Here is an 18700-nt window from a genome sequence, read left to right on the forward strand (position 1 = left end):
TGACTGAGTGTGTGGGTGGCTAGGTGAGTGACTGAGTGTGTGGGTGGCTAGGTGAGTGAATGAGTGACTGTGGGTGGCTAGGTGAGTGAGTGACTGTGTGGGTGGCTAGGTGAGTGAATGAGTGACAGTGTCTGTGTGGGTGCGTAGGTGAGTGTGTGTCTGTGTGGGTGGCTAGGTGAGTGAGTGACTGAATGTGTGGGTGGCTAGGTGAGTGAGTGAATGAGTGACTTGAGTGTCTGTGTGGGTGGCTAGGTGAGTGACTGTGTCTGTGTGGGTGGCTAGGTGAGTGAGTGACTGAGTGTGTGGGTGGCTAGGTGAGTGAGTGTCTGAGTGTGTGGGTGGCTAGGTGAGTGACTGTGTCTGTGTGGGTGGCTAGGTGAGTGAGTAACTGAGTGTGTGGGTGGCTAGGTGAGTGGGTGACTGAGTGTGTGGGTGGCTAGGTGAGTGACTGTGTGGGTGGCTAGGTGAGTGAGTGAGTGTGTGGGTGGCTAGGTGAGTGAGTGACTGTGTGCGTGGCTAGGTGACTGTGTGGGTGGCTAGGTGAGTGAGTGACTGTGTGGGTAGCTAGGTGAGTGAGTGAATGAGTGAGTGTGTGGGTGGCTAGGTGAGTGAGTGTGTGGCTAGGTGAGTGACTGTGTGTGTGGGTGGCTAGGTGAGTGAGTGACTGAGTGTGTGGGTGGCTAGGTGAGTGAATGAATGAGTGACTGAGTGTGTGGGTGGCTAGGTGAATGAGTGACTGTGGGTGGCTAGGTGAGTGAGTGACTGTGGGTGGCTAGGTGAGTGAGTGAATGAGTGACTGTGTGTGTGTGGCTAGGTGAGTGAGTGACTGAGTGTGTGGGTGGCTAGGTGAGTGACTGTGTGGGTGGCTAGGTGAGTGACTGAGTGTGTGGGTGGCTAGGCGAGTGACTGTGTCTGTGTGGGTGGCTAGGTGAGTGAGTGACTGTGGGTGGCTAGGTGAGTGAGTGAATGAGTGACTGTGTGTGTGTGGCTAGGTGAGTGAGTGACTGAGTGTGTGGGTGGCTAGGTGAGTGACTGTGTGTGGGTGGCTAGGTGAGTGAGTGACTGAGTGTGTGGGTGGCTAGGTGAGTGAGTGACTGAGTGTGTGGGTGGCTAGGTGAGTGAGTGACTGAGTGTGTGGGTGGCTAGGTGAGTGTGTGTCTGTGTGGGTGGCTTATCAGGGACGGGTCCCATGTGGCCAGTGGTCGAGACCTGTACCTTGGCTGGGTCAGGTCAGACTAGCCTCCCCTAGGACCCCCTTAGCCGGAGGACCCCGAGACCCTAGCCCAGGAATAGGGTGAGTTAGACCGAAGCCGTACCTCCTCAGCTAGCAGCGGGTGAAGGGGCCGTTACCCCTTCAAGTAGAAGGCTGCATTGTATTGTTAAGCACCTTTGTAATAAATAAGCGTTGCCTCTACCGATTCGTCTCTACGCCGTCTTAAAGAACCCACTACACATGTACAGGCATAGCTCTTACGTCTTTAACCATTGAACTTGTTTTAAATATATAAAATGCTCTAAACATTTATCATGTGCACAGTATCGTAATTAAGGCGGGTACTGATACCCCAATGAAGTGCTCATATTTGGTCAGAGGAAAACTAATGCTCATTCGGTAATGCATCTCCATTGGAAGCACGTTATGATGACCTCCTACAGCGCTGTTTCACGAAGTGTTCCGTTTACCAAGAACGCATCCTGAGCGCCATAAGTGGCTCGCATATAACTGAAGGCCGCCTGGGATCAAACTTACAAAATAAGCGGATGAGAGCAGGTTGGTGCGCTTTTGGAAAATGTAACTTGATAATGAAACGCAAGACCCAATCTAGATGTGACTCACTTGCAGCACTCCACTGCCCCTACTCCACCCCCTCCACTCTTTATCTCTCCTCCTTGGCTCCTCACCCCCTCTCTTACCTACATAGCCTCTTGTCACAGCAGCCCTTTTGCCCACTTCAGCAATTGTTTTCTTGCTGTGGTTGTCCCACCTGACGGCGGACGCTTGTTGTGTTGCGCCCGAAATGTCGCGGATTTAATTTATTTTATACCTACTACGTGACTTTACCTAAAGAGCCAAAGAGCGAGGCCCAATGTTTAGAGAGTTCAAGGGTATGTAAAGCAAGGCCAAAGGCACGTAGAGGCACAACCATAAGATAACATAACACGTTCTCCTGCGGAGGGAGCTGGTAGTAGGAACGTTGAGTTGCTCGGTCAATGGCCAGGGTCAACAACGGCGGCACCACCACGTGGTGTGTTCAGCACAATATGCCCGACTGTGAGGGCGGGCACAAGCCGGCGTGAGTAGGTTAAACGTTGAGTTTTATAAGGGCACCACGGGGTGACCAGCCCCTCCCCACTCAGCCTCTCCCTCCCCACCCTCCCCACCCAGCCCCTCCCTCCCCACCCTCCCCACCCAGCCCCTCCCCTCCCCACCCTCTCCACCCAGCCCCACCCCTCCCATTTTTGGATGCACGACGGACGGACACAACAATAATCCCCTGTGGGCTGGTGGTGTAATAACCAGGAGGTTCCTACCAGTATTAACTTTATAACCAAGTGTAAGCCCAGAGTCTCGATGTATTTTATTTCAGTGAGCCCTGGGTCAGCACTCATGAAACATCACGAAAGCACAGCAAGTACAAAGCAATTTTAAAAGCAGTTGCAGTAACAGCTAAGAATATATTAGAATACATTTCACAACATTTTACAATTAACATTGCCGAAAAGGTCTAACTAAAATCTGAAAACTCATACTATCTATGTAACAAATCTGAAAAGCGCTCAAATTTATAACATCCAATTATGGAATTAATAGCTTATTAAAAACCAATAAAATCCTAAGGTTGGGGGTTGACTCAGCCTATGAGACCTCAAGGGCCAATTCAATTAGTACCACTAAGTAGGGAAGTAAACAGTGGTTGTCCTATGGGCCGACTCACACCCATCATTGAAATGTGACATTTCTAACACTGGCTAAGGGCTGTAAACACAACACCCTTGCACATTTAAGCAGGAAATCAACTTTGACTTGACAATTATAAAAACTGAGTGGGCCAGGATCATGTTTAGATGTTATACAAATGTGATATAATTCCATGTGTGGAGGAGCGTTGTGCGTGAAGGATTAGCCAACAATTTGTATTTAAGTTTTGGAACCTGGCATATGAATGTTTCAAGTGCTGGTCTTGTGTAATCCCTCCTGCCAAACACGCACATCTGCACCTCCACAAATGGTGGAGTCCTCCGGCTCGATTCCTCTATAGGGTTTTTTTTCCTCGGCCAGTTTTCTCCCATTACTCTGCACCTCATTAGGCTCAAGTGAAGCCTCAATCCGGTACGAACTCAGAACATGGCAAGGCCAATATGAACCCTGATGACGATCGCCGCTTGTGCTGCGATTGAAATGTCGTAGGTTTTATTTTTATTCATTTCCTTTTATTATTATTTCTATTTTACGTGACTTTACCAACAAATCCGTTGTTAATCCGCCATGGGCGTTGTGAACTTCCTAGTTGCTTTTTCTCTCTGTAAATAAACACCCCAGGGCTCATGTCTGACACGACCATTACTGACGCCCTCTAGGGCCTCTGTTGTAGCTGCATGATTGAGTCCAGGGCTTGCCACGAGGTGGCGAGGGCTACCTCTTGTTGTCGAGCTTGTTGCAGCACCGTCGCCATTTCCCCAAACTGCATGGTAAAGCGGATATTGTAGCCTTCGTGACGTGACATGACGGAGGAGCGGATAGCATCGCACACCTGAGACACCTACAGTGGGGGGAGGGGGGGGCGAAAGGGCAATTTTACAAGCAATAATGGAGGGAAATGTTTTCAATTCCTCATATGATCGTGTTTTGTTTTCGTGAAACTGAACACATTTAAAGGAACATTTTGCATCGGTTTGAAACATTCAGGCTGGCCTGCCTCCAATCCACCCTGCGTTTAACCAGGCTGTGTTGTGAGGAACTCACATGTTCTTGAAAGATCTGGACAAAGTCACACCAGTGACTTCCTCAATGAGGCTAGACTGTGTGTTAGCTGGGTCACATAGCCCACATGCCCAGCCACCGCATGCCCAATCAGTTTCTGTCTAGCCAGATAGAAGGGACTGAATGGTCATGGTACAAGCTACAGAACACAGGGGCTGCTGTGGTACAGGAGAATATAAAGCTGATTGGACTTGCCAAGGATTGGTACCAGCGTTGTCAAGATCGGCCTCTGTGGAGGAGGCTCATGAAGGATGCTACTGGGCAGTTGGAGGCAGTCGCTCTGCAAGCATCAATGTAGGGTGGAGGAGCGACGCTCAAGAGTGGAGCAGTGGGCGGCTAAAGCACACAAGTTGGCACAGTGGGGCTCACAGGGCGTGCATCTGCCATTTACCTCGGTCAGCTAACCCACAATGATCTGGGCCTGTCCAATGACCTCTTGCCTTCGAAACGGGCACCATGGATTCAAAGGCGCAAGCTATTTGGTGACATTACCACCAGTTAGTGGCGGAGCGGTGAATGGCGGCTGTTGTTGTTTTTCTTCAGATTTTTTATTTGATAATTTCTGTACTTTCTTTGTTGCTTACTCTTTTGTCAACCTTGGACTCGGGGGATCGATTTTGAATAATGAGACTATCCTGGTCCCTTGAGTTCTCACCTCGTTAAATATTTATTTTAACTGAACTTGAGGGAAACATACATTGTCACGGTAAGTAAATGCGCAACCGGTGGTTCTGTAAGTCAAATGCTCTTGGAGTGTCCCACTGAGTGTTTTTTTGTTGTTAAATAGCTGGAGATAAGAGATCAAGCGAGATGACAGCCAAGCTCCCCCAAGACAGAGATAACGTGCGTGATGTCACGTGGCCTAATAGCCAACGTGAGGAATCCTGCCGTATGGTGAAAGAGTTGTGTCTAGCTCAGACGTGGGCAAAGTGCGGCCCGTTGGGCTTTATAATCCGGCCCGCCGAACTTGTCCAAATATTAAATTTTGATTTTGATTTAAAGCTTTCGTGACTGCAGTAATTCATATTCTTAGTTTTTTCGGTAAAGTCACGTTGAAGAGAAACAACAAAATAACAAAATATATATAAAACAATAAAAAATTCTCACGACGTTTCGACCAAATATTATTAAATTAAATTTTCCTTCTCCTGTAATGCCCCCATTTCCCCACTAGATGGCGCACTTTGACCGCGAGTTACGACACGTTTTTGTATTTCATCATCTTAGCTCTTTCGGTAAAGTCACGTTGAAGGGAAAAAATAAAATAATGAAATATATATTTCAACATAAGTAAATTACTGCAAACCGACGCACCTGATGACGACCGTTTGTGTTATGGTCGAAACGTCGTGAGAATTTTTATTGTTTTATATATGTTTTATCATTTTGTTTCCCTTCAACGTGACTTTACCGAAAGAGCTAAGAATATGAATTACTGCAGTCACGAAAGCTTTAAATCAAAATGTATGTTTTTGTATTGTTTATGTTCGTGCAACTTGTTAAATTGCCTTGCAAACGAATGCTTTGCTATCTGTTAAAGGCCAAATCCTTTCACGTAATGATTTTTAACACGTCCTTTATATTTAGTTCACACAAACACTCCTCCATCCGTCTGTTACTAGCCCGGCCCCTCTGTCAAATTTTAGAACCCACTGTGGCCCGCGAGTCAACAAATTTGCCCACCCCTGGTCTAGCTGGTAAAAAAAACGAGTTTGTTGCTACGTGGGTTACATGGGCGACCACTGGGTATCTGAAGAGCGCACCTCAAGAAAGGTGACTTCTAAGATCTCAACGGAAGTTGCTTACCCAAATGTACAAAAGGGAGATCAAGTCATCAGATTTGAGTCAGTTTTTTTTTAAGATACAGCATTTCTTTCACATGCAATCATCATTGATGATTTTTGCCAACCGTTTCCTGAAAATGGCCCTCGTTCAATTTTGGTCTGAAGGCTCCCCGTCAGGTTCAGTGTTACAACTCTGAGGCTTGTTTCATAAATCCTTCGCACAGTTTCAAAGCCAGAATGAGGGTGCCTAAGGACCCAGGTGTTAAGCCCCAGAGGCTCAAGAGAGCCAGATTAAGGCGACCCTGGGTCGTAGTAACATCCTCTCACCTCGAATAATAGTGAATTCTGGAACTCGTTCAACATCTCCAAGTCCCTGGCGCGTTTATCGTTAATCTCCTGCACCAGTGCTTCCAGCTCGTTTGTCAGATCGTCAGAGGTGGGCCTGCCCAAGGGGGTTGAGAGCAGGGTCGAGGCTTCCTCGGCGGCTGGAGATAATTGGGTGGAAGGGTCATAGTTGGTGTTGGAATCGTACCTGGTGTTGGGATTGTGACAGGTGGGAGAGAAAATGTACGGGACACAATGTGATCGTGAATTTCTGTACGGGGAGAATACGATCCAACTAGGGAGCACAATGTCCAATAGTGCAAAACTGTTGGAAATTATACTCCCTGAGAAGGTAATTATACTTCACAAAATGTATACTTCCTGGTCAGGAATACATCTTTTTTTTGTATTGCCTAACTGTCGTCTATGACTTTCTATGGCCCTGATGACCACGATCGCCATCATAACCATCCCCATCACGTGCACCATCGTCATGAACATCATCGCCATCACGATCACCACCATCATCACGATCACCACCATCACCCTCACAATCACCACCATCACCACGACCCTTACGATCACCACCATCACTACCACCCTCACAATCACCATAAAGACCTCCAACCATCACTACCATCATCATGATCACCACCAACCCCATCACGATAACCACCCTCACAATAACCACCCTCACGATCACCACCATTACTACCATCCTCACATTCACCATAACGATCCCCAACCATCACTACCATCATCATGATCACCACCAACCCCATCACGATAACCACCCTCACGATCACCACCATTACCACAATCATTACGATCACCACCCATCACTACCACCCTCACAATCACCACCACCAACCCCATCACGATCACCACAGAGCCATCACCGGCTGTCAGAAGCGGCCTTGCTGCTGCTGCCACCACGGCCAAGTTCGTCACCTGACGTGTCCATGGCGAGGCTCTCCCACTGGCGTCCTTCACCCACAAAGACAAACACCGTCACCATCAAGATTCCCTCTCGATGGCGCAGCTGTCAACCCCTCATCAGTTGCCCCTACCTTACTACGGGCCAATTCAGAACTTAATAAAGTATTAAAGCTTTCGTGACTGCATGAAATTACTCATTGGTTTCTTCGGTAAAGTGACGTATGTAGAAATACAATAAAATTATGTTTAAACAAAAAACAATCACGACGTTTCGATCACAACGCAAGCGATCTTCATCAGGTGGTATGTGCAATCCAAAGGTTGAACACGAAATGTAACACTCTTCTGAAATTCGTGGTCCGCCTGGAAGTGTCTGTGTCGTTGGCCTGACTGGATGTGCTTCACATAATGGTTTTTCAGGTTTGTTGAATTCTCGTCTCTCATCTTTTTGCTGTATTTACCTCCGCGATTTGTTCTTGACACCTGATGAAGATCGCTTGCGTTGTGATCGAAACGTCGTGATTGTGTTTTTTTTGTTTTAATATAATTTTATTGTATTTCTACATACGTGACTTTACCGACAAAACCAATGAGTAATTCAGAACTTATTGATCACCCCTCGGTGCCCCTTATACATCTCAACGTTCATACTACAAAGTCCCATCACGAGTGAGAAACACAAAATATCATGCTAGTCTCCCGGTGCGAGGTTGAGGAGCGATATGCTTGACCATACTTCACAACGTTGGTCAATGTGTACTGACCATACTTCACCACGCTGGTCAATGTGACCTGACCATACTTCACCACGTTGGTCAATGTGAACTGACCATACGTCACCACGCTGGTCAATGTGTACTGACCATACTTCACCACGCTGGTCAATGCGACCTGACCATACTTCACCACGCTGGTCAATGTGGACTGACCATACTTCACCACGCTGGTCAATGTTTACTGACCATACTTCACCACGCTGGTCAATGTTTACTGACCACACTTCACCACGCTGGTCAATGTGTACTGAACATACTTCACCACGCTGGTCAATGTGACCTGACCATACTTCACCACTCTGGTCAATGTGTACTGACCATACTTCACCACCCTGGTCAATGTGTACTGATCATACTTCACCACCCTGGTCAATGTGGACTGACCATACTTCACCACGCTGGTCAATGTGTACTGACCATACTTCACCACGCTGGTAAATGTGGACTGACCATATTCACCACGCTGGTCAATGTGTACTGACCATACTTCACCACCCTGGTCAATGTGTACTGACCATACTTCACCACGCTGGTCAATGTGGACTGACCATACTTCACCACGCTGGTCAATGTGACCTGACCATACTTCACCACGCTGGTCAATGTGTACTGACCATACTTCACCACGCTGGTCAATGTGTACTGACCATACTTCACCACGCTGGTCAATGTAACCTGACCATACTTCACCACGTTGGTCAATGTGTACTGACCATACTTCACCACGCTGGTCAATGTGTACTGACCATACTTCACCACCCTGGTCAATGTGGACTGACCATACTTCACCACGCTGGTCAATGTGGACTGACCATACTTCACCACCCTGGTCAATGTGGACTGACCATACTTCACCACGCTGGTCAATGTGTACTGACCATACTTCACCACGCTGGTCAATGTGTACTGACCATACTTCACCACCCTGGTCAATGTGTACTGACCATACTTCACCACGCTGGTCAATGTAAACTGACCATACTTCATCACGCTGGTCAATGTGTACTGACCATACTTCACCACGCTGGTCAATGTGTACTGACCATACTTCACCACCCTGGTCAATGTGTACTGACCATACTTCACCACGCTGGTCAATGTGTACTGACCATACTTCACCACGCTGGTCAATGTGTACTGACCATACTTCACCACGCTGGTCAATGTGTACTGACCATACTTCACCACGCTGGTCAATGTGTACTGACCATACTTCACCACGCTGGTCAATGCGACCTGACCATACTTCACCACGCTGGTCAATGTGGACTGACCATACTTCACCACGCTGGTCAATGTGTACTGACCATACTTCACCACGCTGGTCAATGTGTACTGACCATACTTCACCACCCTGGTCAATGTGTACTGACCATACTTCACCACCCTGGTCAATGTGTACTGACCATACTTCACCACGCTGGTCAATGTGTACTGACCATACTTCACCACTCTGGTCAATGTGTACTGACCATACTTCACCACGCTGGTCAATGTGTACTGACCATACTTCACGCTGGTCAATGTGACCTGACCATACTTCACCACGCTGGTCAATGGGAACTGACCATACTTCACCACGCTGGTCAATGTGTACTGACCATACTTCACCACGCTGGTCAATGTGTACTGACCATACTTCACCACGCTGGTCAATGTGTACTGACCATACTTCACCACGCTGGTCAATGTGTACTGACCATACTTCACCACGCTGGTCAATGTGAACTGACCATACTTCACCACGCTGGTCAATGTGTACTGACCATACTTCACCACGCTGGTCAATGTGAACTGACCATACTTCACCACGCTGGTCAATGTGTACTGACCATACTTCACCACGCTGGTCAATGTGGACTGACCATACTTCACCACCCTGGTCAATGTGGACTGACCATACTTCACCACGCTGGTCAATGTGTACTGACCATACTTCACCATGCTGGTCAATGTGTACTGACCATACTTCACCACGCTGGTCAATGTGTACTGACCATACTTCACCATGCTGGTCAATGTGACCTGACCATACTTCACCACGCTGGTCAATGTGTACTGACCATACTTCACCACGCTGGTCAATGTGTACTGACCATACTTCACCACGCTGGTCAATGTGTACTGACCATACTTCACCACCATGGTCAATGTGGACTGACAATACTTCACCACACTGGTCAATGTGTACTGACCATACTTCACCACCCTGGTCAATGTGTACTGACCATACTTCACCACCCTGGTCAATGTGACCTGACCATACTTCACCACGCTGGTCAATGTGTACTGACCATACTTCACCACGCTGGTCAATGTGTACTGACCATACTTCACCACCCCGGTCAATGTGTACTGACCATACTTCACCACGCTGGTCAATGTGTACTGACCATACTTCACCACCCCGGTCAATGTGTACTGACCATACTTCACCACTCTGGTCAATGTGACCTGACCATACTTCACCACCCTGGTCAATGTGTACTGACCATACTTCACCACCCTGGTCAATGTGACCTGACCATACTTCACCACCCTGGTCAATGTGTACTGACCATACTTACCACCCTGGTCAATGTGTACTGACCATACTTCACCACGCTGGTCAATGTGTACTGACCATACTTCACCACCCTGGTCAATGTGACCTGACCATACTTCACCACGCTGGTCAATGTGACCTGACCATACTTCACCACGCTGGTCAATGTGTACTGACCATACTTCACCACGCTGGTCAATGTAACCTGACCATACTTCACCACGTTGGTCAATGTGTACTGACCATACTTCACCACGCTGGTCAATGTGTACTGACCATACTTCACCACCCTGGTCAATGTGGACTGACCATACTTCACCACGCTGGTCAATGTGGACTGACCATACTTCACCACCCTGGTCAATGTGGACTGACCATACTTCACCACGCTGGTCAATGTGTACTGACCATACTTCACCACGCTGGTCAATGTGTACTGACCATACTTCACCACCCTGGTCAATGTGTACTGACCATACTTCACCACGCTGGTCAATGTAAACTGACCATACTTCATCACGCTGGTCAATGTGTACTGACCATACTTCACCACGCTGGTCAATGTGTACTGACCATACTTCACCACCCTGGTCAATGTGTACTGACCATACTTCACCACGCTGGTCAATGTAAACTGACCATACTTCATCACGCTGGTCAATGTGTACTGACCATACTTCACCACGCTGGTCAATGTGTACTGACCATACTTCACCACCCTGGTCAATGTGTACTGACCATACTTCACCACGCTGGTCAATGTGTACTGACCATACTTCACCACCCTGGTCAATGTGTACTGACCATACTTCACCACGCTGGTCAATGTGTACTGACCATACTTCACCACGCTGGTCAATGTGTACTGACCATACTTCACCACCCTGGTCAATGTGTACTGACCATACTTACCACCCTGGTCAATGTGTACTGACCATACTTCACCACGCTGGTCAATGTGTACTGACCATACTTCACCACCCTGGTCAATGTGACCTGACCATACTTCACCACGCTGGTCAATGTGACCTGACCATACTTCACCACGCTGGTCAATGTGTACTGACCATACTTCACCACGCTGGTCAATGTAACCTGACCATACTTCACCACGTTGGTCAATGTGTACTGACCATACTTCACCACGCTGGTCAATGTGTACTGACCATACTTCACCACCCTGGTCAATGTGGACTGACCATACTTCACCACGCTGGTCAATGTGGACTGACCATACTTCACCACCCTGGTCAATGTGGACTGACCATACTTCACCACGCTGGTCAATGTGTACTGACCATACTTCACCACGCTGGTCAATGTGTACTGACCATACTTCACCACCCTGGTCAATGTGTACTGACCATACTTCACCACGCTGGTCAATGTAAACTGACCATACTTCATCACGCTGGTCAATGTGTACTGACCATACTTCACCACGCTGGTCAATGTGTACTGACCATACTTCACCACCCTGGTCAATGTGTACTGACCATACTTCACCACGCTGGTCAATGTGTACTGACCATACTTCACCACGCTGGTCAATGTGTACTGACCATACTTCACCACGCTGGTCAATGTGTACTGACCATACTTCACCACGCTGGTCAATGTGTACTGACCATACTTCACCACGCTGGTCAATGCGACCTGACCATACTTCACCACGCTGGTCAATGTGGACTGACCATACTTCACCACGCTGGTCAATGTGTACTGACCATACTTCACCACGCTGGTCAATGTGTACTGACCATACTTCACCACCCTGGTCAATGTGTACTGACCATACTTCACCACCCTGGTCAATGTGTACTGACCATACTTCACCACGCTGGTCAATGTGTACTGACCATACTTCACCACTCTGGTCAATGTGTACTGACCATACTTCACCACGCTGGTCAATGTGTACTGACCATACTTCACGCTGGTCAATGTGACCTGACCATACTTCACCACGCTGGTCAATGGGAACTGACCATACTTCACCACGCTGGTCAATGTGTACTGACCATACTTCACCACGCTGGTCAATGTGTACTGACCATACTTCACCACGCTGGTCAATGTGTACTGACCATACTTCACCACACTGGTCAATGTGTACTGACCATACTTCACCACGCTGGTCAATGTGAACTGACCATACTTCACCACGCTGGTCAATGTGTACTGACCATACTTCACCACGCTGGTCAATGTGAACTGACCATACTTCACCACGCTGGTCAATGTGTACTGACCATACTTCACCACGCTGGTCAATGTGGACTGACCATACTTCACCACCCTGGTCAATGTGGACTGACCATACTTCACCACGCTGGTCAATGTGTACTGACCATACTTCACCATGCTGGTCAATGTGTACTGACCATACTTCACCACGCTGGTCAATGTGTACTGACCATACTTCACCATGCTGGTCAATGTGACCTGACCATACTTCACCACGCTGGTCAATGTGTACTGACCATACTTCACCACGCTGGTCAATGTGTACTGACCATACTTCACCACGCTGGTCAATGTGTACTGACCATACTTCACCACCATGGTCAATGTGGACTGACAATACTTCACCACACTGGTCAATGTGTACTGACCATACTTCACCACCCTGGTCAATGTGTACTGACCATACTTCACCACCCTGGTCAATGTGACCTGACCATACTTCACCACGCTGGTCAATGTGTACTGACCATACTTCACCACGCTGGTCAATGTGTACTGACCATACTTCACCACCCCGGTCAATGTGTACTGACCATACTTCACCACGCTGGTCAATGTGTACTGACCATACTTCACCACCCCGGTCAATGTGTACTGACCATACTTCACCACTCTGGTCAATGTGACCTGACCATACTTCACCACCCTGGTCAATGTGTACTGACCATACTTCACCACCCTGGTCAATGTGACCTGACCATACTTCACCACCCTGGTCAATGTGTACTGACCATACTTACCACCCTGGTCAATGTGTACTGACCATACTTCACCACGCTGGTCAATGTGTACTGACCATACTTCACCACCCTGGTCAATGTGACCTGACCATACTTCACCACGCTGGTCAATGTGACCTGACCATACTTCACCACGCTGGTCAATGTGTACTGACCATACTTCACCACGCTGGTCAATGTAACCTGACCATACTTCACCACGTTGGTCAATGTGTACTGACCATACTTCACCACGCTGGTCAATGTGTACTGACCATACTTCACCACCCTGGTCAATGTGGACTGACCATACTTCACCACGCTGGTCAATGTGGACTGACCATACTTCACCACCCTGGTCAATGTGGACTGACCATACTTCACCACGCTGGTCAATGTGTACTGACCATACTTCACCACGCTGGTCAATGTGTACTGACCATACTTCACCACCCTGGTCAATGTGTACTGACCATACTTCACCACGCTGGTCAATGTAAACTGACCATACTTCATCACGCTGGTCAATGTGTACTGACCATACTTCACCACGCTGGTCAATGTGTACTGACCATACTTCACCACCCTGGTCAATGTGTACTGACCATACTTCACCACGCTGGTCAATGTGTACTGACCATACTTCACCACGCTGGTCAATGTGTACTGACCATACTTCACCACGCTGGTCAATGTGTACTGACCATACTTCACCACGCTGGTCAATGTGTACTGACCATACTTCACCACGCTGGTCAATGCGACCTGACCATACTTCACCACGCTGGTCAATGTGGACTGACCATACTTCACCACGCTGGTCAATGTGTACTGACCATACTTCACCACGCTGGTCAATGTGTACTGACCATACTTCACCACCCTGGTCAATGTGTACTGACCATACTTCACCACCCTGGTCAATGTGTACTGACCATACTTCACCACGCTGGTCAATGTGTACTGACCATACTTCACCACTCTGGTCAATGTGTACTGACCATACTTCACCACGCTGGTCAATGTGTACTGACCATACTTCACGCTGGTCAATGTGACCTGACCATACTTCACCACGCTGGTCAATGGGAACTGACCATACTTCACCACGCTGGTCAATGTGTACTGACCATACTTCACCACGCTGGTCAATGTGTACTGACCATACTTCACCACGCTGGTCAATGTGTACTGACCATACTTCACCACGCTGGTCAATGTGTACTGACCATACTTCACCACGCTGGTCAATGTGAACTGACCATACTTCACCACGCTGGTCAATGTGTACTGACCATACTTCACCACGCTGGTCAATGTGAACTGACCATACTTCACCACGCTGGTCAATGTGTACTGACCATACTTCACCACGCTGGTCAATGTGGACTGACCATACTTCACCACCCTGGTCAATGTGGACTGACCATACTTCACCACGCTGGTCAATGTGTACTGACCATACTTCACCATGCTGGTCAATGTGTACTGACCATACTTCACCACGCTGGTCAATGTGTACTGACCATACTTCACCATGCTGGTCAATGTGACCTGACCATACTTCACCACGCTGGTCAATGTGTACTGACCATACTTCACCACGCTGGTCAATGTGTACTGACCATACTTCACCACGCTGGTCAATGTGTACTGACCATACTTCACCACCATGGTCAATGTGGACTGACAATACTTCACCACACTGGTCAATGTGTACTGACCATACTTCACCACCCTGGTCAATGTGTACTGACCATACTTCACCACCCTGGTCAATGTGACCTGACCATACTTCACCACGCTGGTCAATGTGTACTGACCATACTTCACCACGCTGGTCAATGTGTACTGACCATACTTCACCACCCCGGTCAATGTGTACTGACCATACTTCACCACGCTGGTCAATGTGTACTGACCATACTTCACCACCCCGGTCAATGTGTACTGACCATACTTCACCACTCTGGTCAATGTGACCTGACCATACTTCACCACCCTGGTCAATGTGTACTGACCATACTTCACCACCCTGGTCAATGTGACCTGACCATACTTCACCACCCTGGTCAATGTGTACTGACCATACTTACCACCCTGGTCAATGTGTACTGACCATACTTCACCACGCTGGTCAATGTGTACTGACCATACTTCACCACCCTGGTCAATGTGACCTGACCATACTTCACCACGCTGGTCAATGTGACCTGACCATACTTCACCACCCTGGTCAATGTGGACCGACCATACTTCATCACGCTGGTCAATGTGTACTAACCATACTTCACCACCCTGGTCAATGTGACCTGACCATACTTCACCACGCTGGTCAATGTGTACTGACCATACTTCACCACGCTGGTCAATGTGTACTGACCATACTTCACCACCCCGGTCAATGTGTACTGACCATACTTCACCACGCTGGTCAATGTGTACTGACCATACTTCACCACCCTGGTCAATGTGTACTGACCATACTTCACCACCCTGGTCAATGCGTGCTGACAATACTTCACCACTCTGGTCAATGTGTACTGACCATACTTCACCACCATGGTCAATGTGAACTGACCATACTTCACCACGCTGGTCAATGTGTACTGACCATACTTCACCACGCTGGTCAATGTGTACTGACCATACTTCACCAGGCTGGTCAATGTGACCTGACCGCACTTCACCACGCTGGTCAATGCGACCTGACCATACTTCACCACGCTGGTCAATGTGGACTGACCATACTTCACCACGCTGGTCAATGTGTACTGACCATACTTCACCAACCTGGTCAATGTGTATTGACCATACTTCACCACGCTGGTCAATGTGGACTGACCATGCTTCACCACGCTGGTCAATGTGTACTGACCATACTTCACCACGCTGGTCAATGTATACTGACCATACTTCACCACGCTGGTCAATGTGGACTGACCATACTTCACCACCCTGGTCAATGTGGACTCACCATACTTCACCACGCTGGTCAATGTGTACTGACCATACTTCACAACGCTGGTCAATGTGTACTGACCATACTTCACCACCCTGGTCAATGTGTACTGACCATACTTCACCACGCTGGTCAATGTGTACTGACCATACTTCACCACGCTGGTCAATGTGTACTGACCATACTTCACCACGCTGGTCAATGTGTACTGACCATACTTCACCACGCTGGTCAATGTGTACTGACCATACTTCACCACGCTGGTCAATGTGTACTGACCATACTTCACCACGCTGGTCAATGTGTACTGACCATACTTCACCACGCTGGTCAATGTGTACTGACCATACTTCACCACGCTGGTCAATGTGACCTGACCATACTTCACCACTCTGGTCAATGTGACCTGACCATACTTCACCACGCTGGTCAATGTGTACTGACCATACTTCACCACGCTGGTCAATGTGTACTGACCATACTTCACCACGCTGGTCAATGTGTACTGACCATACTTCACGCTGGTCAATGTGTAAAGACCATACTTCACCACCATGGTCAATGTGGACTGACAATACTTCACCACGCTGGTCAATGTGTACTGACCATACTTCACCACCCTGGTCAACGTGTACTGACCATACTTCACCACTCTGGTCAATGTGACCTGACCATACTTCACCACCCTGGTCAATATGTACTGACCATACTTCACCACTCTGGTCAATGTGACCTGACCATACTTCACCACGCTGGTCAATGTGTACTGACCATACTTCACCACGCTGGTCAATGTGTACTGACCATACTTCACCACGCTGGTCAATGTGTACTGACCATACTTCACCACGCTGGTCAATGTGTAAAGACCATACTTCACCACCATGGTCAATGTGGACTGACAATACTTCACCACGCTGGTCAATGTGTACTGACCATACTTCACCACCCTGGTCAACGTGTACTGACCATACTTCACCACTCTGGTCAATGTGACCTGACCATACTTCACCACCCTGGTCAATGTGTACTGACCATACTTCACCACTCTGGTCAATGTGACCTGACCATACTTCACCACCCTGGTCAATGTGTACTGACCATACTTCACCACCCTGGTCAATGTGTACTGAACATACTTCACCACGCTGGTCAATGTGTACTGACCATACTTCACCACCCTGGTCAATGTGACCTGACCATACTTCACCACGCTGGTCAATGTGACCTGATCATACTTCACCACGCTGGTCAATGTGACCTGACCATACTTCACCACCCTGGTCAATGTGTACTGACCATACTTCACCACTCTGGTCAATGTGACCTGACCATACTTCACCACCCTGGTCAATGTGTACTGACCATACTTCACCACCCTGGTCAATGTGTACTGACCATACTTCACCACGCTGGTCAATGTGTACTGACCATACTTCACCACCCTGGTCAATGTGACCTGACCATACTTCACCACGCTGGTCAATGTGACCTGACCATACTTCACCACCCTGGTCAATGTGGACCGACCATACTTCACCACGCTGGTCAATGTGTACTGACCATACTTCACCACCCTGGTCAATGTGACCTGACCATACTTCACCACGCTGGTCAATGTGTACTGACCATACTTCACCACGCTGGTCAATGTGTACTGACCATACTTCACCACCCCGGTCAATGTGTACTGACCATACTTCACCACGCTGGTCAATGTGTACTGAACATACTTCACCACCCTGGTCAATGTGTACTGACCATACTTCACCACCCTGGTCAATGCGTGCTGACCATACTTCACCACTCTGGTCAATGTGTACTGACCATACTTCACCACCATGGTCAATGTGAACTGACCATACTTCACCACGCTGGTCAATGTGTACTGGCCATACTTCACCACGCTGGTCAATGAGTACTGACCATACTTCACCACTCTGGTCAATGTGTACTGACCATACTTCACCACGCTGGTCAATGTGTACTGACCATACTTCACCACCCTGGTCAATGTGTACTGACCATACTTCACCACTCTGGTCAATGTGTACTGACCATACTTCACCACGCTGGTCAATGTGGACTGACCATACTTCACCACGCTGGTCAATGTGACCTGACCATACTTCACCACGCTGGTCAATGTGTACTGACCATACTTCACCACCCTGGTCAATGTGGACTGACCATACTTCACCACGCTGGTCAATGTGTACTGACCATACTTCACCACCCTGGTCAATGTGGACTGACCATACTTCACCACGCTGGTCAATGTGTACTGACCATACTTCACCACGCTGGTCAATGTGTACTGACCATACTTCACCACCCTGGTCAATGTGTACTGACCATACTTCACCACGCTGGTCAATGTGTACTGACCATACTTCACCACGCTGGTCAATGTGTACTGACC

This window comes from Petromyzon marinus, unplaced genomic scaffold, assembly GCF_048934315.1.
Source record: "Petromyzon marinus isolate PM22_M1 ecotype Great Lakes invasive population unplaced genomic scaffold, UKy_Petmar_22M1.pri1.0 PM_G_Scaffold_1, whole genome shotgun sequence".
NCBI classification, from domain to species: domain Eukaryota; kingdom Metazoa; phylum Chordata; class Hyperoartia; order Petromyzontiformes; family Petromyzontidae; genus Petromyzon; species Petromyzon marinus.